Consider the following 17,500-nt stretch of genomic DNA (forward strand, 5'->3'; position numbering starts at 1 on the left):
GGGAAGAGGGGAAAGGAGGGAAAGGGAAGAGGGGAAGGGAAGAGGGAAAAGGGGAGAGTGGCGAGGGAAGAGGGGAGAGGGAAGAGGAGAGAGGGAAGAGGGAAGAGGAGAGAGGGAAGAGGGGAGAGGGAGGAGGAGAGAGGAGAGAGTAAATAGAGGAGAGGGGAGAGTAGATAGGAAGAGGGAAGAAGGGAGAGAGGAGAATGGCGAGGGAAGAGGGAAGAAGGAAGAGGAGAGAGGGGAGAGTGAATAGGGGAGAGGGGAGAGTGAATAAGGAAGAGGGGACAGTGGATAGAGGAGAGAGAAGAGAGAAGAGAGAAGAGGGGAGAGGGGAGAGGGGAAAGGGCAAAGGATAATGGGGAAAGGGGAAGGGGAGAGCGAAGGTGGTGAACAGAAAAGGGAGAGGGGAGAGGGAAGGGGGTAAGGGGTAAGGGGAGAGGGGAGAAGGGAGGGGAGAGGAGAGGAGAGAGGAGAGAGGAGAGAGGGAAGAGGGGAGAGGAATGAGGGAAGAGGGAAGAAGGAAGAGGGAAGAGGAGAGAGGAAAGAGGGGAAAGAAGGGAAAGGGGACAGGGAAGAGGGAAGAGGGGAAGGGGAGAGAGGATGGGGAGAGGGGAGAGGAGAGAGGAAAGAGGGGAAAGGGTAGGTGGAAGAGGGGAGAGGTGTACAGGAAAGGAGAGTAAGGGTGGGGAGAGGAAAGAGGAGAGGAGAGAGAGGAGAGGGGAGATTGGGAGGAGATAGGGGAGAGGAGAGATAGTGGGAAGAGGGGGAAATGGAAAGGAAAAAGGATGATAGGAACTATGGGATTAAAATAGAAAGGAAAGAGAGTTGGGGGAGAGAAGGCTCAACCAGCGGAAACCCAGAAAAGGTGGTCGAAAAGATAAGAGAGAGAGAGAGAGAGAGAGAGAGAGAGAGAGAGAGAGAGAGAGAGAGAGAGAGAGAGAGAGAGAGAGAGAGAGAGAGAGAGAGAGAGAGAGAGAGAGAGAGAGAGAGAGAGAGAGAGAGAGAGAGAGAGAGAGAGAGAGAGAGAGAGAGAGAGAGAGAGAGAGAGAGAGAGAGAGAGAGAGAGAGAGAGAGAGAGAGAGAAGGGGAGAGAGAGAGAAGGGGAGAGAGAGAGAGAGAGAGAGAGAGAGAGAGAGAGAGAGAGAGAGTGAGAGAGAGAGAGAGAGAGAGAGAGAGAGAGAGAGAGAGAGAGAGAGAGAGAGAGAGAGAGAGAGAGAGAGAGAGAGAGAGAGAGAGAGAGAGAGAGAGAGAGAGAAAGAGAGAGAAGGCAACAGAAGGAACAATTAAAATAGTGCAGATGTAGCAAGCAAGTGGGAGGTGACAAGAGAAGAGAGGGGAAAAGGCTGCTTTATAAAGGATGAAAAGAGGGGAAAAGAGGCCACGGGACAGTTGGCAATAAGGTAAGAAAAGATAAGAAATAAGAACATCGAGAGAGAGAGAGAGAGAGAGAGAGAGAGAGAGAGAGAGAGAGAGAACGGAAGAGGAGGAGGAGGAGGAGGAGGAGGAGGAGGAGGAGACGGAAAGAGGGACAATGCGAAGGAAAATGGGAAACGGAAGGAAAACCCAAGAACGGATTCCCTTCCAGAGAGAATGGAAGAGCCAAAGCGAAGATGAGGAGGAGGAGGAGGAGGAGGAGGAGGAGGAGGAGGAGGAGGAGGAGGAGGTGGAGGAGGAGGGGGAGGGAGGAGGTCAGGGGAGAGGTGGAGATGGGGGGGAGAGACGAGGGAAGGGGAGACAGGGGCAACGCTGCTGTTGCTGCTTTTGTGGGGAGGTTGAGAGCCACGGAAGGAAGCGAAGGAGGATGGGTGTGGTTGTTGGAGGAGGAGAGGAAGGTGACTGTGAAATAATAAACAAATAAAAAATATACGAAAAGAAAGGAAAGGATGGATAGGGCCTCAAGTAATGACTGGGGCGACCAGAAGAAGAGGAGTGAGGGGAAGAGGAGGAGGAGGAGGAGGAGGAGGAGGAGGAGGAGCAGGAGAGGGGATATGGGGGCTTGGAAGGACGAGGAGAGTGAAGGAAAGTGAGAGAAGGGGAAATAAAAAGGCAAAGGGATGGAGGGAAGAGGAGAGAGTAGGAAAGAAGGAAGGAGAGGAGAGGTAAGGGCAGGACAAGAAAGGAGAGAAAAGGAGGGAAGAGGGAAGGAGAAGAGAGGAGAGGGGAGGAGAAGGGAGAAGAAAGGAGAGGAAAGGAGAGGGGAGGAGAGGGGAGGAGAGGAGAGGGGAAGAGAGTAGAGGAGATGAGAGGGGAAGAGATGAGAGGGGAGGAGAAGAGAGGAGAGGGGAGGAGAAGAGAGGAGAGGGGAGGAGAAGAGAGGAGAGGGGAGGAGAAGAGAGGGGAGGAGAGGAGAGAGGAGGAGAGGGGAAGAGATCAGAGGGGAGGAGAAGAGAGGAGAGGAAGGAGAGAGGAGAAGGGAGGAGAGAAGAGGAGAGAAGAGAAGAAGAGAGGAGAGGAGAGAAGAGAGGAAGAGAGGAGAGGAGAAGGGAGGAAGGAAAAGGAGAGGAGAAGGGAGGAGAGGAGAGGAGAGAAGAGGAGAAGAGAAGAGATGGGAGGAAGGGTGGGGAGAGGAGAGAAGAGAAGCGAGAAGAGAAGAGAGAACAGGAGAGGAAAGTGGAGGAGAGCGGAGGGGAGGAGAGGAAGGGGGAGGAAAGGAGAGGAGGGGAGAAAAGGAGAGGATAGGAGAGGAGAGGTGAAGAGAGGAAAAGAGAAGAAAGGAAAGGGAAGGAGAGGATAGGAGAGGAAAGGAGATGAGAGGAGAAGAGAGGGAAGAAGAAAGGAGAGGTGAAGAGAGGAAAGAAGAAGAGAGGAAAGGAGAGGAGAGGAGAGGATAAAAGTTAGAATGAGATGAGAATGAAGGGGGTCAGTAGGGAGGACATGCAAGGATGGAAAGGGGAAAGAAGGAGAGGGGAGGGGAAGAGAGGGGACTAGAGGAAGAGGGGAAGGGAGGAGCGAGAGGAAGAGAGGGGAGGTGACGGGAGGATAGGGAAGAGGAGGGAAGAGGAGGTGAGGGACGGGAAGAAAAGGAGAGAGGAGGGATGGGAGGGGAGAGGATAGGGTAGAGGGGAAAGAATAAATGAAGAGAGGAGAGAAGAGAGAGGAGGAAAGGTGAGAGGACAGTAGTGGAATGGATACGAATAGAGAGGTGTGAGTAGAGAGGAGGGGAAGAGAGAGGAGGAGAGGCGATGGTAAGAGGGGAGGAGAGCGGAAGTGAGAGAGAGACAGGGAAAGAGAGGACAGGGAGAGGAAAAGTGGTTAGAAATATTGGGAGAAAAGAGAAAGAGAGGAATGGAAGAAAAGTAGAGAGAGTATGTAGGAAATAGGCAAGAGAGGAGTGGGAGAGAAGGTAAGGAGAAGAAGAGGAGGAAGAGAGGATAAGGAAGATGTGAGGAGGGGATAAAAAGAGGAGGAGGAGAGGTGGAGTTTGAAGAAAGAGAAGAGAGGAGGAAGACAAAAAAAAAGAATATGAGGGAAAAAAGAGGAGAAGAAAAGAGAGAAAGAAGAGAAGAGAGAGTGGAGAGAAGGAAGAGAAGAGAGAAGTTGAAGAGAAGGAACAATGGAAAGAAGAAAATAAGAATGCAAATGTATAAGAGAAGAAGATAGAAGAACAGAGAGTCATAAGAGCATAAAAAGAGTCTATTACCTAAAAAAATTAGAAGCAGCCAGAAAGAAAGATAGATTTAAGAGAGAAAAGTTTTAAGAGTAGAGAGTGGACGAGAGAGGAAATGGAGGAGAGAGAATAGAAGAATGCTGAAGAGAAAGAGAGAGAAAGGAGGGCTGTGGAGGAATGAGTGTGTTGTAAGAAAAGAGGAGGATGAGGAAGAGGATCATCGGGAGGAAGGAAAGGAGGGAAAGAACAAATGGAAATGTGTTGGGAACTTTGGAAAATGACAAAATGTGTCGTGAATGAGTAGAGAAAGAAGTGGAAGAGGAAATGAGTTGAGAGTGAGTGAGGAGGAAGAGTGGGAGAAGAGGAGAGAGATGATGATGAGTAGGAGGAGGAGGGACTGAAGGAGGAGAAGGAGGAGGAGGATGAACTGAAGGAGGAGAAGGAGGAGGGGACTGAAGGAGGAGAAGGAGGAGGAGGAGGAGGAGGAGGGACTGAAGGAGGGGAAAGAGGAGGAGGAGGAGGGACTGAAGGAGGAGAAGGAGGAGGAGGAGGAGGAGGAGGAGGGACTGAAGGAGGAGAATGAGGAGGAGTAGGAGGGACTGAAGGAGGAGAAGGAGAAAGAGGAGGAGGGACTGAAGGAGAAGAAGGAAGAGGAGGAGAAGGGACTGAAGGAGAAGGAGGAAGAGGAGGAGGGACTGAAGGGGATGAAGGAGGAGGAGGGATTGCAGGAGAAGGAGGAGGAGGAGGAGGGACTGAAGGAGGTGAAGGAGGAGGAGAAGGATGGGCTGAAGGAGGAGAAGGAGGAGGAGGAGGGGCTGAAGGAGGAGAAGGACCTGGAGGAAGAAAGGAGGATATGGAAGAGCATGAGATTAACGGGAAGCTATGGTAGGAGGAATAGCGAAAGGAAGAGGGTAATGATGATGAAGGTCTTCATGTTCGTCATAATGAGGAAGAAAAGTAGTAAGAGAAGGGAGATGTGGATGAAAAGGAGGAAGAGGAAGAGGAAGAGGAGGAGAAGGAGGAGTAGGAGGAGGCGGAGAGGAGGAGATGGGAGAATGATAAGAGGAAGAGGAAGATGAGGAGGAGGAGGAGGAAATGGGAGAATGATAATAAGAGGAAGAGGAAGATGTGGAGGAGGAGGAGGAGAGGAGAAGATGGGAGAATGATAACAAGAGGAAGAGGAAGAGGAAGATAAGGAGGAGGAATATGAAAACGGGGGGACCAGAGGGAAAAAAGTAAACAAATAGGAGACCCCAGAAGGAAAAAGATGACCGTAAAGAAAACTGAGAGACCTTACTGGAATACAAGGAGACGAGGAGACGAGGAGGAGAAAAGGAAGTGGCCAAAGGGGTGACTGTGGGAAAAAGGGACGTGTGGAATAATTAATCATTGAGTAACAGTGGCCAAAGACAAAAGTGAGGAAATTAAAGTGTATTTGAGAAGAAAAATTATAATAAAATATCGAAAAATAATATGCCATGCAAAATCGGACGCAAGAAAATAATATATATATATATATATATATATATATTATATATATATATATATATATATATATATATATATATATATACAAAGAAATAACAAAAAATAAATTAATTTCTTACAAGGAAAGAGATCAAGGCTCATTTAGCGAGGAGGAACAAGATCCTGGTGGATGTTGGTTGTGAATGGGATGGTGAGGGTGATAATGATGATGATGATGATGGCAATGATGACAGTGAAAGAGAAAGTGATGGTTGGGATATTGATGGTAATAGTGATAGTGATGGTGAAGATGATGGCGATGGAGATGTTGATGGTGGTGGTGATCATGGAGGTCATAATTAAAAAATAGAATTGGCCAAACTCACAGATAGAACAAGTCTCTGTAGCAAGTAAGCGGCATATATATACATATGTATGTATATATATATATATATATATATATATATATATATATATATATATGTGTGTGTGTGTGTGTGTATGTGTGTGTGTGTGTGTGTGTGTGTAGATAGATTTTAGATAGATGAATATTTATAAATAAGCTAAATTTAAAATAAAAGAAAAAAGTTGGCAACCACGGTGAGGCCATTTGGAGGAGGAGATAATGAAGAAGGCAATGTTTAATGACAGGGAAACGTTTAATCCGTATTACGAGGAGTGCCTGGAAGAAACGTCTAAGGCGGTGACCATGATTCCTAAAAAAAAAAGTATCTGAAACAAAGTCAAAGTCTTGAAGACAAAACGCCTTCAAGAGAACTCGCAGAGTTTAAAGATAAACCTCTCAGAAGCTTCTGAAGTAGGCACCCCGCGGCGAAATATGCCAAGTCATGACCAGGTGTTCCGTGGCCGCAAAACAATTGAAAGGAGGTCAAGACCCCCAACAAGAAAAGTTCCCTTCGGGAAGAAGGTCTTCAGGAAGACCTAGAGCCAAGACAAAGCAAGGAACTCTTGTGCGGAAGCGACGGGGGGAAGAAGGCAGCAAGCGTCAGAAATAGACCGAAAATGGTGACGGGGAATTTTGGAAAAAAGAAGGGGGGGGGGGTGGAATACGGGTGGAATGAAACCTGCAGTTGTGGATATAGGGGAGGAAGAGAAGTGAGGGAATAGAAAACGGGAACAACACGCGAACAAAAGAAAATGAAAATAAAAAAAAATCGAGCTCTCCCGAAGAAAGCAGGAGAAGGAACCCATAAAGAGGACAGGAGTGGGACAAAGACGAAGACACGACAACGGGAATGATAATGACGACGACTATGAGACACGGTGACGGCGACCATAATGACGACGATGATGACGAGGACGAATATGACGAGTAAGAAGGTGAGTAAGAAGACAAGAACGAGGATGAGGATGAGGATGAGGATGAGGCTGAGGATGAGTAAGAAGACAAGAACGAGGAGGAGGAGGAGGAGGAGGAGGAGTAAGAAGACAAGAACGAGGATGATGAGGAGGAGGAGGACATGAATTACCTAAAGTGAAGGAAGACAAAGATGTTTGTGAGTAAAGGAAAAGTAGAGGAGAGAAGGTATTACAAAAAGAGAAAGAAAAAGAGAGGAAAGGAAGAGTAGTGGGAGGAGGAAGAAAAGGAGAAGGAAGATCGAGTAGATAAGAAAAAGAAAATGGATGAGATGCAAAAGAAAAGGAGAAAGAGGAAGAAGTAGTGAAGGATAAACGAAGGAAAAGGTAAGTAAATTAGGGAAAAAAGGGAAAAGGGAAAGGAAAGAAAAGGGAAGATGAGGGGGAGTGAATAGAGGAAAAAAAATGAGAAGGAAAGATGAAAGGAAGGTATGAGATGGAAAAGAAAAGGAAAGAGACGGAAGAGGAGGGGGGAAAAGGAGGATAAAGGAGGAGGAAGAGAAGAAGGAGGAAAAGGAAAAGGAGGATGTGGAAGGCGGAGAAGAAGTAAAAGGAAGAAGGAAAGGAAGAGAAAGAAGGAGGAGTAAGGGGAGGAGGGAATGAGAAGTAGAAAGAGGAGAAAGAAGCGGAGTGGTTGAAAAAGAGGGGAACTAGGATAAAGAGGGAAATGAGAAGAAGGCAAAGGGAAGCTAGAAGGAACATGAAGTAGAGAAGAAGCAAGGAGAACAAAGAGGACAAAAGAGGACAAGGACAGGAGGATTAGGAGGAGGAGAAGGAGCAAGAGTTGAAAAGGAAGAGGAGGTGGAGGAGCAAGAAAAGAGGGAGAAGAAAAAAGAGGGGAAGGGAAAATAATAGAAGAAAAAGAGAAAGAGGAGGAGGAGGAGGAGGAGGAGTGGATAGAGTAGGAGAGTGGGAAGAATAGGAGATAGAGTAGTAAGAAGTGAGGAGGAGGAGGAGAAGGGGAAGGTGGAGGAGGAGGAGGAGGAGGAGGAAGCAGAGGAGGAGTAGAAGAAGAAGAATGAGTAAATGGAAGAGTAGAAAGAAAAAGAGGAGGAGGAGGTTGAGAAAAAGGAGGTATAGGAAGAGGAGGAGGAGGTGGAGAAGGAGGAGGAAAAGGAGGAGATGAATTTGGAGGAAGAAGAGGAGGAGAAAGAAGAAAAGGAGGGAAAGGAGGAAGAGAAGGGGGAAAAGAAAATAGAAGAGGAGGAGAAGGAGGAGGGAAGGAAACAGAATAGGAAGAAGAGGAGTAAGATAAGGAGGAAGAGGATGGGAAATTGAGAAGGATAAGGATAAAGATAAAGATAAGGTAGATAAGGGAATAAGGGGGGAAGGAAGGTAGAATGGTAAAGAGAAATATGAGTAAAAGGAAGAGGTTAAGAAAAAAGAGGAAGGTAAGGAGAAGAGCAAGGGGAAGGAGATTGGAGTAGATGGGAAATAAGACAAGCAGGAGGAGGAAGAAAAGGAAGAGGAGGAGTGAGAGGAACTAAAGGTGGAATAGGAGAGAGGAGAAAAGGGAGGAGGAGGAGGGAGGAAGAGGAGAAGAGGAGTTAGAGAGAGGAGATTAGAGAGGAGATTGGAGGGGAGAAGGAGGAGGGAGGAAGAGGAGAAGAGGAGTTAGAGAGAGCGTAAAAGGAAGAGGAGAAGGAAGAGGAGAAGGAAGAGGAATGGAAGGTCGGCTACAAAGAGTCCTTGACACTGATACAACAAAAGGCGGAATAGGAGAGAGGAGAAAGGGGGGGGAGAGAAGGAGGAGGGAGTAAGAGGAGAAGAGGAGTTAGAGAGAGCGTAAAAGGAAGAGGAGAAGGAAGAGGAATGGAAGGTCGGCTACATAGAGAGTCCTTGACACAGATACAACAAAACAACACAGGGAATGCAGGATCCTTTGATCGATTACCAAAAGTCCCGCAATTGAAGCATTGCTCCTATGTGGCGCATCCACATGCATGACACATGCTCTCTTCGTCAGGCCTGAGTTCCTGTCCACTGGTTCTCTGCTATGCAAATAAGTCGGTAGCCAAGACTTAAGAGTGACTCTTTCTTTTTCATGGGCGAAACCAAACGAAAGTAGAGGAATATCATGGTAATAGTGAGCTAGTGCTGGAATGGTAGAAAGTATAAAAGGGTAGAAAATGAAATTCAATGAGGTAAAACAAAAGAAAAATTGTATGAAATAAAATCAAAACAAAAATAACAACAAAATAAGTAAAACCTCATAAATTGATATCAAACTAAAGTGAATTATATCAGAAAAATAAACAAAAATAATCAAAAGTGAAATCTCCAACTATGATGAAAGCCAGCTAAAGTATAGACTAAATTCAACTATACTAAGATCTTTTATGGAACAAAATTCTACGAACGGATGATAAAGGAAAATTATAAGCATGCATACATACAGCCAAGTACAAAAGTTCTCATGATAACCCATTCTGATTTAATCAAGGAAATAAAACTGATTACACGCAATTTTTAAAGGATGTAATTTCTCTAACTGAAATCCAATTTAATTTGGGGAAATTAATACAAAGAATAATTTACATTTGTTCTAAACGTTTTCGTTTATACGACTGAAATCAGGAGAAAGTTTTGTCTTTAACTTTACTTTGTACGTAGTAAGCCTATCAGTACCTGAAGCTGTGACGCAATTATGAAAGCCGATTCCCTATTTGTAACAAGAAACGGGAATGACCGTACCTAACCTATTCCAACAAGCCTTCTGTTTACCTAAACAACTAATTACCTGATTATTGACATGTGACAAAGTTCTTGGTGTTGGTAAGGATGGATCTATTTGAGGCCATATCACAAGACGGTGCATGGTTGGAGCTACCATGCACGATACTAAAAAGAATTTAGTGCATAAAACAAGAGAGAGAACCTGGTCTGGGCAGTTTGAACGTTTGCAGATTCATTATGAACGTGTCTTGTTATGACGAGGCTACGTATACTTCGGGAAGGTGCACGTACATGGTTTCCATAGCAACAGCCACCTGTAGGGTCACCAAGTTACTGGTATAGTTTCTGTAGGCAGTGATAACTCTAACCCAGCTGTTGGCACGGCATGCCTTTTATTAACACGGACGAAACAGTATGAGGTGTTGGCAGAGTTGAGCCAACTTGAAGTGGCTTTATGGGTAAGTTTATGGAAGCTCCTGTGAGGAAAGTCTACGTGGAAAGTAAAGGGACTAAACTCTTTGTGAGACTTTGCCAACCTCGTGACCATACGAGGTACAGGTTATTTTGTGCGAAATTATAATACTACGAGAACTAAACAACTCGAAGACATCAACCGGAAGTTCACAAAAATCTTATTTCATTTGGCCTGGATATATCTACGCCTAGTAATGATTTGATGGGCCCGTGAGAGAAATGTAAACCTGGATTAAACGGACAAGATACGACAGATCTTTATAAAGGATATACGAATATATCGTTCCACACGTCTTTCTGCACAGAACTCTAATGTCATCTAAATGAAACTGTTTGTCTTTAGCCCGGGGTGAAAAACCTAAGGGCTTCCCATAACAAAAGGGCTAAAACGGCATTTCCTTAGCTGATTCACACTCTGAATGTCAAATTCCTGTTATAGGTTTTCACAAGAGTATGCCTTCATGAAGTGTTTCTTGAAGAATAATGATAGACGAACCGACTACAGGATTTTTTGGTGCCCCTTTTGCTATAAATTTTGTTTTCTTGACTCTGCATTATCAATAAAATAAAGAAAAACATGTATTATGTTTAAGCTTTAAAAAAACGATAAAAAGTACAGGGGTTGTTATGTAGGGATTATGTAATCCAAGAAATTGTTTCAAAGGTACCGCAAAGGAGAAAAAGATGAGCAACATTGGACTAAAGACAAGGAAGAGAGCTACAGGTGATATCTTGCTACAGACAAGGTTCGCGTGGCGGTACAGACAAGGACCGTTCCAGATAATTTTAAGGTTTGACCCGGAACGGCGAGACCCACATAAAAGGGCCAAGAGCCAGCACGCGTTTGCCCCAGTTGACTGATTGATTGATTGAATGACTAACCCCTTTTCGACCTGGTCATACACTGAAAAAATCATTCCAGTTGATGTTGGACGATTCCGTCCAGCTAAAAGACGGACTCCGAGGTAAATAGATTCGGTTTCTTGACCTTTGTAGTTTCCTTAGAAGGGACTCTCCTGTAGAGGGCCAGCCCCTCGGATTAAGGGATTAAACGACTGAATGCCACTGTTGCCTGGCGGCGGTGCAGTGGGTGTGCCAAACAAGGGTCTTACTATGGGAACCCCATCAAGCTCTGTCGTGGCTCTTAATAGCCTAAGAAGAAGAATGAAGAAGGCCAAGCCCTCTGAGTCATGCTTATGGTGGTTCAAGGCAATGAGAGAAAAAAACTCGACTGGAAGTCAGTCGATATCTATTCAACTACGATAACGACTAAAACAAGTAAGTGGAATCTAATAAGTGAGTAAAATGAAAACAGGGATTATGGAGATGGACATGCTCATCCCGATGACGTAAAATGGAGGATTTGTTTTTGTTTATGTCAATAGATTTCGTTCAGATGAGGGATCCAGTTAGGGACAGAAGTCTTTCGACTGAAGGAAAGCAAATTCTGTGCCGAAACTGTTCCCTCAACGGAATAAAACTGTTTATAGAATGCATTAAAACATAAGAAAGAGTAAAGATAAATAAATAATGAAATAAAAAATTACTGAAGGAGCAAGCGGTGCTGATGGTTAGTGGCGCTGAAGGTTACCAGAGTCGGTTTTCGTCAAAGACGAGCTAACTAGAGGTCAAGCTCCCTTAACCTCCTCTTACTCCTCCTCTTCCCTCTCCTTCTCTCCTCCTCCTCCTCCTTCTTCTTTTATTCTTCTTCTTCTACATCTCCTTCTCCCCTTCTACTTCATCCTCCTCCTACTCCTCCTTTTTTTTATTCTTCTTCTACCTCTCCTTCTCCCCTCCTTCTTCTTCATCCTCCTCCTTCCCCCTTCATCTTCTTTTTCTTCTTCTACGTCTCATTCTCTCCTTCTTCTTCTTCCTCTTCTTCCTCCTTATTTTTCTTCTTGTACCTCTCCTTCTCTCCTCCTGCATACTCCTCCTTCTCCTTCATCTTATTTTTCTTCTTCTAACTCTCCTTCTCTTCTCCTTCCTCCTCCTCCTCCTTCTTCTTTTTCTTCTTCTACCCCTATTTCTCACCCTCCTTCTCCTCCTCAAGTGTTCCGAAGTGGCATGGAAGATAAGGGAGCGTGATGCACCAATATGAATACTGCCCTTCTCGACAGTCGTGTGATGTTTAACAGGGGATGGCAATTTGAACGTAAATTGCCAGAAAGGAGAACGGCAAACAACCGGCCGAGTCGGGGTGGGAGAGGGCGTAAGGGGGAAGGTGAAGGCGGGAAGGGGAAGGCGGGAAGGGGACCAGCAAAGGAGGTGAGGAGGAGTTGAGGGGTGAGGGATTGGGCCGGAGCTGGGGGGAGGACGAGATAATTTGATGATGATTATGATTATGACGAGGAGGAGAAGGAGAAACAGAAGGAGGAGGAAGTGGTTAAGGAGAAGGAGGAGGAGGAGAAAGATGAGGAAGAGGAAGATGATTATGACGAGGAGGAAGAGGAGAAACAGAAGGAGGAGGAAGAGAAAGATGAGGAAGAGGAAGATGAGGATGAAGATGAGGAGGAGGAGAAACAGAAGGATGAGGAAGTGGTTAAGGAGAATGAGGAGGAGGAGGAAGATGAGGATGAAGATGATGAGAAGGAGAAACAGAAGGATGAGGAAGTGGTTAAGGAGAATGAGGAGGAGGAGGAGGAAGATGAGGAGGAAGATGGTGAGAAGGAGAAACAGAAGGAGAATGAGGAGGAGGAAGATGAGGAAGAGGAAGATGAGGAGGGGCGGGAAAGGAAGACAACAAAGACCAATAAACGAAAGCAAAAGAATGTACGACATTTTGCATTTGGGATCAAAAAGGGGTAAATAGCATAAGTAAAAAAAAAAAAAAAATGGAAGGATAGGGAAGAGTGGTGACAAAAGGAGAGAGAAAGAAAGAACAGCTAACGCGCGCTAAGAAAGGAAATTACGACAGCTTGGGAGAAGGAGACGGTAAAGAAGGGAGAGAAAAGTTAACATATTACAGTTTATAGGAGCAAGGGACCAGTCGGCCGTAAGGAGGGCAGCCCGGGCCCAACCAGATGAAAAACTGTGAGGGGAAGAGAAGGGAAGGGAAGGGAAGGGAAGGGAAGGGAAGGGAAGGGAAGAGAAGGGAAGGGAAAGGAAGGGAAGGGAAGGAAGGAAAGGGAAGAGAAGGGGAGGGAAGGGAAGGGAAAAGGGAAGGGAAAGGGGAAGGAAAGGGAAGGGAAGGGAAGGGAAGGAAGGAAAGGGAAGGGAAGGAAGGAAAGGGAAGAGAAGGGGAGGGAAGGGAAGGGAAAAGGGGAGGGAAGGGAAGGGAAAAGGGAAGGGAAAGGGGAAGGAAAGGGAAGGGAAGGGAAGGGAAGGGAAGGGAAGGAAAAGGAAGGGAAGAGAAAGGAAAGGAAGGGAAGGGAAGGGAAGAGAGGAAAGGAAGGGAAGGGAAAAGTAAAGGGAAGGGAGGGATTGGCAGATGAGGAAGAAAGGTAAAGGGGGAAGAGAGAGAAAGAGAAAAAAGAGAAATTGAGTGATGTAAAGAAAGACAAATTGGAGAGAAAAAGAGGAGACTATAGGGAAAGAAAAGGAAGAAAAGGAAAGGAAAAGGGAAGGAAAGGAGGATACTTGTTGAGGAGGAAGAGGTGGGAGGGAGGGAGGGAGGGAAGAGGGAAGGGAGGGGGAGAAGAAACAAGGGAATGGAAAGAACGGGAAAGGGAAGAGAGGAGAAGAGAGGGGAAGAGAGGGGGGATAAGGTAAGTGAAGACACAGAAGGAAGGAAAAGGAGAGCAGAAGAAGAGATGGGAAGGGAAGAGAAGAGAGAGGAACATAGAGGAGTTGGAGATAGAGGAAGAGAGATTGGAAGAGTCAAAATACAAGGAAAGGGGAAGAGGGGAAAGGAAGAGGGGATAGGAAGGAGAGGGGAAAGGAAGGAGAGGGACAGGAACTTCCTTCTGCAGGACACAGCGTAGCTTCCTCTTCGGGAGGAGATTCGGAATGTTGAGAAAGAAGGACAGAGAAGTGGGGAAGGGAGCGGGAAGGAGAGGAGGAGGAGGTGAAGGAGGAGGAGGAGAAGGAGGAGGAGGAGGAGAAAGAGGAGGAGGAGAAGGAGGAGGAGGAGGAGGAGAAAAAGGAGGAGGAGGAGGAGGAGGAGAAGGAGCAGAAGGTGGAGAAAAAGGAGAAGAAGGAGAAGAAGGAGGAGAAGGAGAGGAAAGAGGAGAAGGAGAAGAAGGAGAAGAAGGAGAAAAAGGAGGAGAAGGAAGCGAAGGAGGAGGAAAAAGAGAAGAAAGAGGAGAAAGAAGAGAAAGAGGAGAAGGAGAAGGAGGAGGATTTCAGTGGGAAGAAGAGCAAGCGCTGGAGGGGAAGAAAGGAAATGGAAAGGAAAAGAAAAGGAAGATCAAGTCAGAGGTCAGATGGAAGGAGAGAGCCTCAAAGAACAAGAGGAGGATAAAGGGGAAGGAGGAAAAAGACAAAGAGGAGGAAGACGAGGAGGAGGAGACATAAAAGGAATAGGAAGAGGAGGAGGAGGATGAAAATAAGACTGCGAAGGATGAGAAAGGGTGGAAGGAGGAATAATAGGTAAGGAAGAAGAGGAGAAGAGGAGAAGAAGGAAGATATGGTTTGGGAAGAGGAAGAGGATGTTTGGGAGGGATGGTGAAAATATGAGGAGGAAGATGATAAGGAGGAAGTTTGATTGGAGGAGGACAAGGAAGAAGAGATGAAGAAGAAAAGGGAGGATTGGGAGAAGAAGGAAAAGAATGAAGAGGAGGAGGAGAAAAAGGAGGAAGATGAAGAGGAGGAGGAAAAGGAAGAATAGAAGAATAAAAGGGAGGATTGGGAGAAGAAGGAAAAGAACGAAGAGGAGAAGGAGAAAAAAGAGGAAGATGAAGAGAAAGAGGAAAAGGAGGAAGAAGAAGAAGAAAAGGGAGGACTGGGAGAAGAGGGAAAAGAACGAAGGACAGGAGGAGAAAAAGGAGGAAGAGGAAGAGAAGGAGGAAAAGGAAGAAGAGAAGAAGAAAAGGGAGGATTGGGAGAAGGAAAAGAACGAAGAGGAGGAGGAGAAAAAAGAGAAAGATGAAGAGAAGAAGGAAAAGGAAGGAAAAGAGGAGTACAAGGAGGACAGAAGGATTTTCAGGACAGGGATGGGCTGGAGAATGAGGAAAAAGAAGAGAAGGTTTGAGACTCAGGTAGAGAGAGAGATCGTGAGAGAAAAACGGTTGCGTAGAAAAGAGGATTGGGTGGAAGTGTAGGTTAAGCCCGGGAAGGGAGGAGTGGAGGAGAGTGGAAGGGATAGGATGAGGTGGAAGTAGATGGAAGTAGATGGGAAGGAGGGATGAAAGATGCAAAAGATGCTGGAGGTGAGAGGTGGGGAAGATAAGAAACGAAAAAAAGAATAAGAATAAAAATATCAAATTAATAAGAGAGGAGGAAAGGTGACAAAAAAAAAAAAAAAAAAAAAGAGAGAGAGAGAGAGAGAGAGAGAGAGAGAGAGAGAGAGAGAGAGAGAGAGAGAGAGAGAGAGAGAGAGAGAGAGAGAGAGAGAGAGAGAGATAGAGAGAGAGAGAGAGAGAGAGAGAGAGAGAGAGAGAGAGAGAGAGAGAGAGAGAGAGAGAGAGAGAGAGAGAGAGAGAGAGAGAGAGAGAGAGAGAGAGAGAGAGAGAGAGAGAGAGAGAGAGAGAGAGAGAGAGAGAGAGAGGAGAATATGTACAGTTGCTCCAGCCGGTTAAGGGTATAAAGGAACGGGAGACGAAGAAGGTATAAAAGAAGTAAAAGACGTTAAAGCCGAAGAGTCGAAGACGTCTGATAAGACGTGGAGGACAACAAAGAACGAGGGCGAAAAAAGGGAAAGGGGACGACGAAGACTAGAAGTGCGAGGACGCCGAAGGATTGGGTGATGACGAGAACGAGGACAGTGAGAACGAGGACGAGGACGTGGGCAAGGAAGAGTGTGGGGCGGGGAGGGAGCGAAAAGAAGATCTGAGGCTAAAGCAGAACAGATGGGAACAGGGAAAACCCTAGGGAAGAAATAAAGAAAGGAACGAAGGAGAGAAAGAACAAATGAAAGATAGAGGGAGTAACAGAGAGTGTGAGTGAGAGAGAGAGAGAGAGAGAGAGAGAGAGAGAGAGAGAGAGAGAGAGAGAGAGAGAGAGAGAGAGAGAGAGAGAGAGAGAGAGAGAGAGAGAGAGAGAGAGAGAGAGAGAGAGAGAGAGAGAGAGAGAGAGAGAGAGAGAGAGAGAGAGAGAGAGAGGGAGAGAGAGAGAGAGAGAGAGACAGAGAGAGAGAGAGAGAGAGAGAGAGAGAGAGAGAGAGAGAGAGAGAGAGAGAGAGAGAGAGAGAGAGAGAGAGAGAGAGAGAGAGAGAGAGAGAGAGAGAGAGAGAGAGAGAGAGAGAGAGAGAGGGAGACAATGAAGCCGGGTTGTGGGAGTCAGATAGGGAAGAAGGAAAGCATTTAGGGAGGGGAAGAATAGAGAGAAGGAAGAAGAAAAAGAGATAGGAAGATAGAGAGGGAGATAGGGAAGGATGGAGTAAAAGTAGAGAGGAAGGGAGGGAGGGAGGAAGGGCAGAGAAGGAGGGTAGGGAAGAAAGGAGAAGGGGGTCTGGGTGGCACAAGTAATGGTTGGCATATGGTAAAGTGGGCTGGCCATTTAAGGGGACTCAGGTGCGTAGGCTATCGACCAACAGGGGAGCAAATAATAAGCACAGGGACCCAGCGACGCCCTGCACCTCCCTCACAAGCTCTTCCTGTCTCGCCTAGACTCTCTTTACTTCTTCTTTTTTTTTCTTCTTCTTAATTTTATCTAACCTCCTTTTCTTACTTTTCGTCGCCCCATCCTTTCCTTACTCCTCAACCCATTCTCCTCAAAAATCCTTCCTTTAACCTCCTCAAAATTGTGGTGTTCTTAAGTGATTTTGTTTTAGTTTATAAGACGATTTATATCTTGATTACGGGAGAGCAAACGCTATGTGTATATATATATATATATATCTGTGTATATATATATATATAGATATATATATATATATATATATATATATTGATCCTTCTCTGCTGTCTTTCTTTCTGTTCCATCTCTTATTAACCCATTTCTCATATTCATTCTCTTTTCCTTTAATTATCTACCTATTACGTCTTACTTCGAGGACACATCTCCTTTTATCTTCTTTACATTCTTTACATCATTGTTTCTATTTGCATCTTCTCTTGAAGCTTGACTCATCCCAGCCATTTTTCATTCTCTCTTGCGTCATCATCCTCAACGACCTAACCCTCATCATCATTAATTCCAAATTTTCTTCTTGAAATTCTACAATAATCTATCCTGAGTTATGAGGCTCCTGGTGTTTACTTCCACATTTAATACTCTAGGATGTTGCGAAAATAATCTCCCGGAAAAAAAATAACACGTGAAACTAATCTTCTCGCCAATATTTCTTAGACTCCCTCCGTATGAAGACATATGTATGGAGATATACACGCGCCAACATTTTGTCCCACCAAAAAACCAGCTGGTGATTCTCACCCACTTAAATCCACAAAACCCTATGATATCATTCAACTATAATCACCCTTCTCTATTCATCTCCTCCAATCAACTCGTTCATTTTTTTTAACCTTTTTCAATATGTTTTTTTACGACCCGTCTCATCCTTTACATTTCTTTATATCATTCTATTTCTCATTCCCAATAAGATCACTTCCGCGAACTTTTCTCCCCCCAAAAAAGCAATACTCCATTACCTTCGACAAGGCAAAATCATCAAACATCATCCATTTTCCTACAACGCGCATCACCCGCGTTATTTCTGTTAGCAAAACTAAAATTTCCTAACCATTTCTTGACTTGTCTAATCTCATTTCCTTCCCTTTCTAAACACCTAATGATGAGCAATCTAGCTTTACGCTCGATCTCGTGCTTAGAGTATTACAAGACAGAAAGGTTCCGAGTACG

The 17,500-nt window shown here is 45.4% G+C and overlaps 1 protein-coding gene across 8 annotated transcripts in view; it reads right to left on the reverse strand.

Annotated features, from left to right (window-relative positions):
* The window catches only part of LOC143028161 (cytotoxic granule associated RNA binding protein TIA1), a 1,322,924-nt gene that overhangs the window by 1,263,417 nt on the left and 42,007 nt on the right, over nt 1–17,500 (reverse strand). The gene's annotated exons all lie outside the window — the stretch shown is intronic.

The sequence above is a fragment of the Oratosquilla oratoria genome, chromosome 9, assembly GCF_046742065.1.
Source record: "Oratosquilla oratoria isolate Oo_2021 chromosome 9, ASM4674206v1, whole genome shotgun sequence".
Classification (NCBI taxonomy): Eukaryota; Metazoa; Arthropoda; class Malacostraca; order Stomatopoda; family Squillidae; genus Oratosquilla; species Oratosquilla oratoria.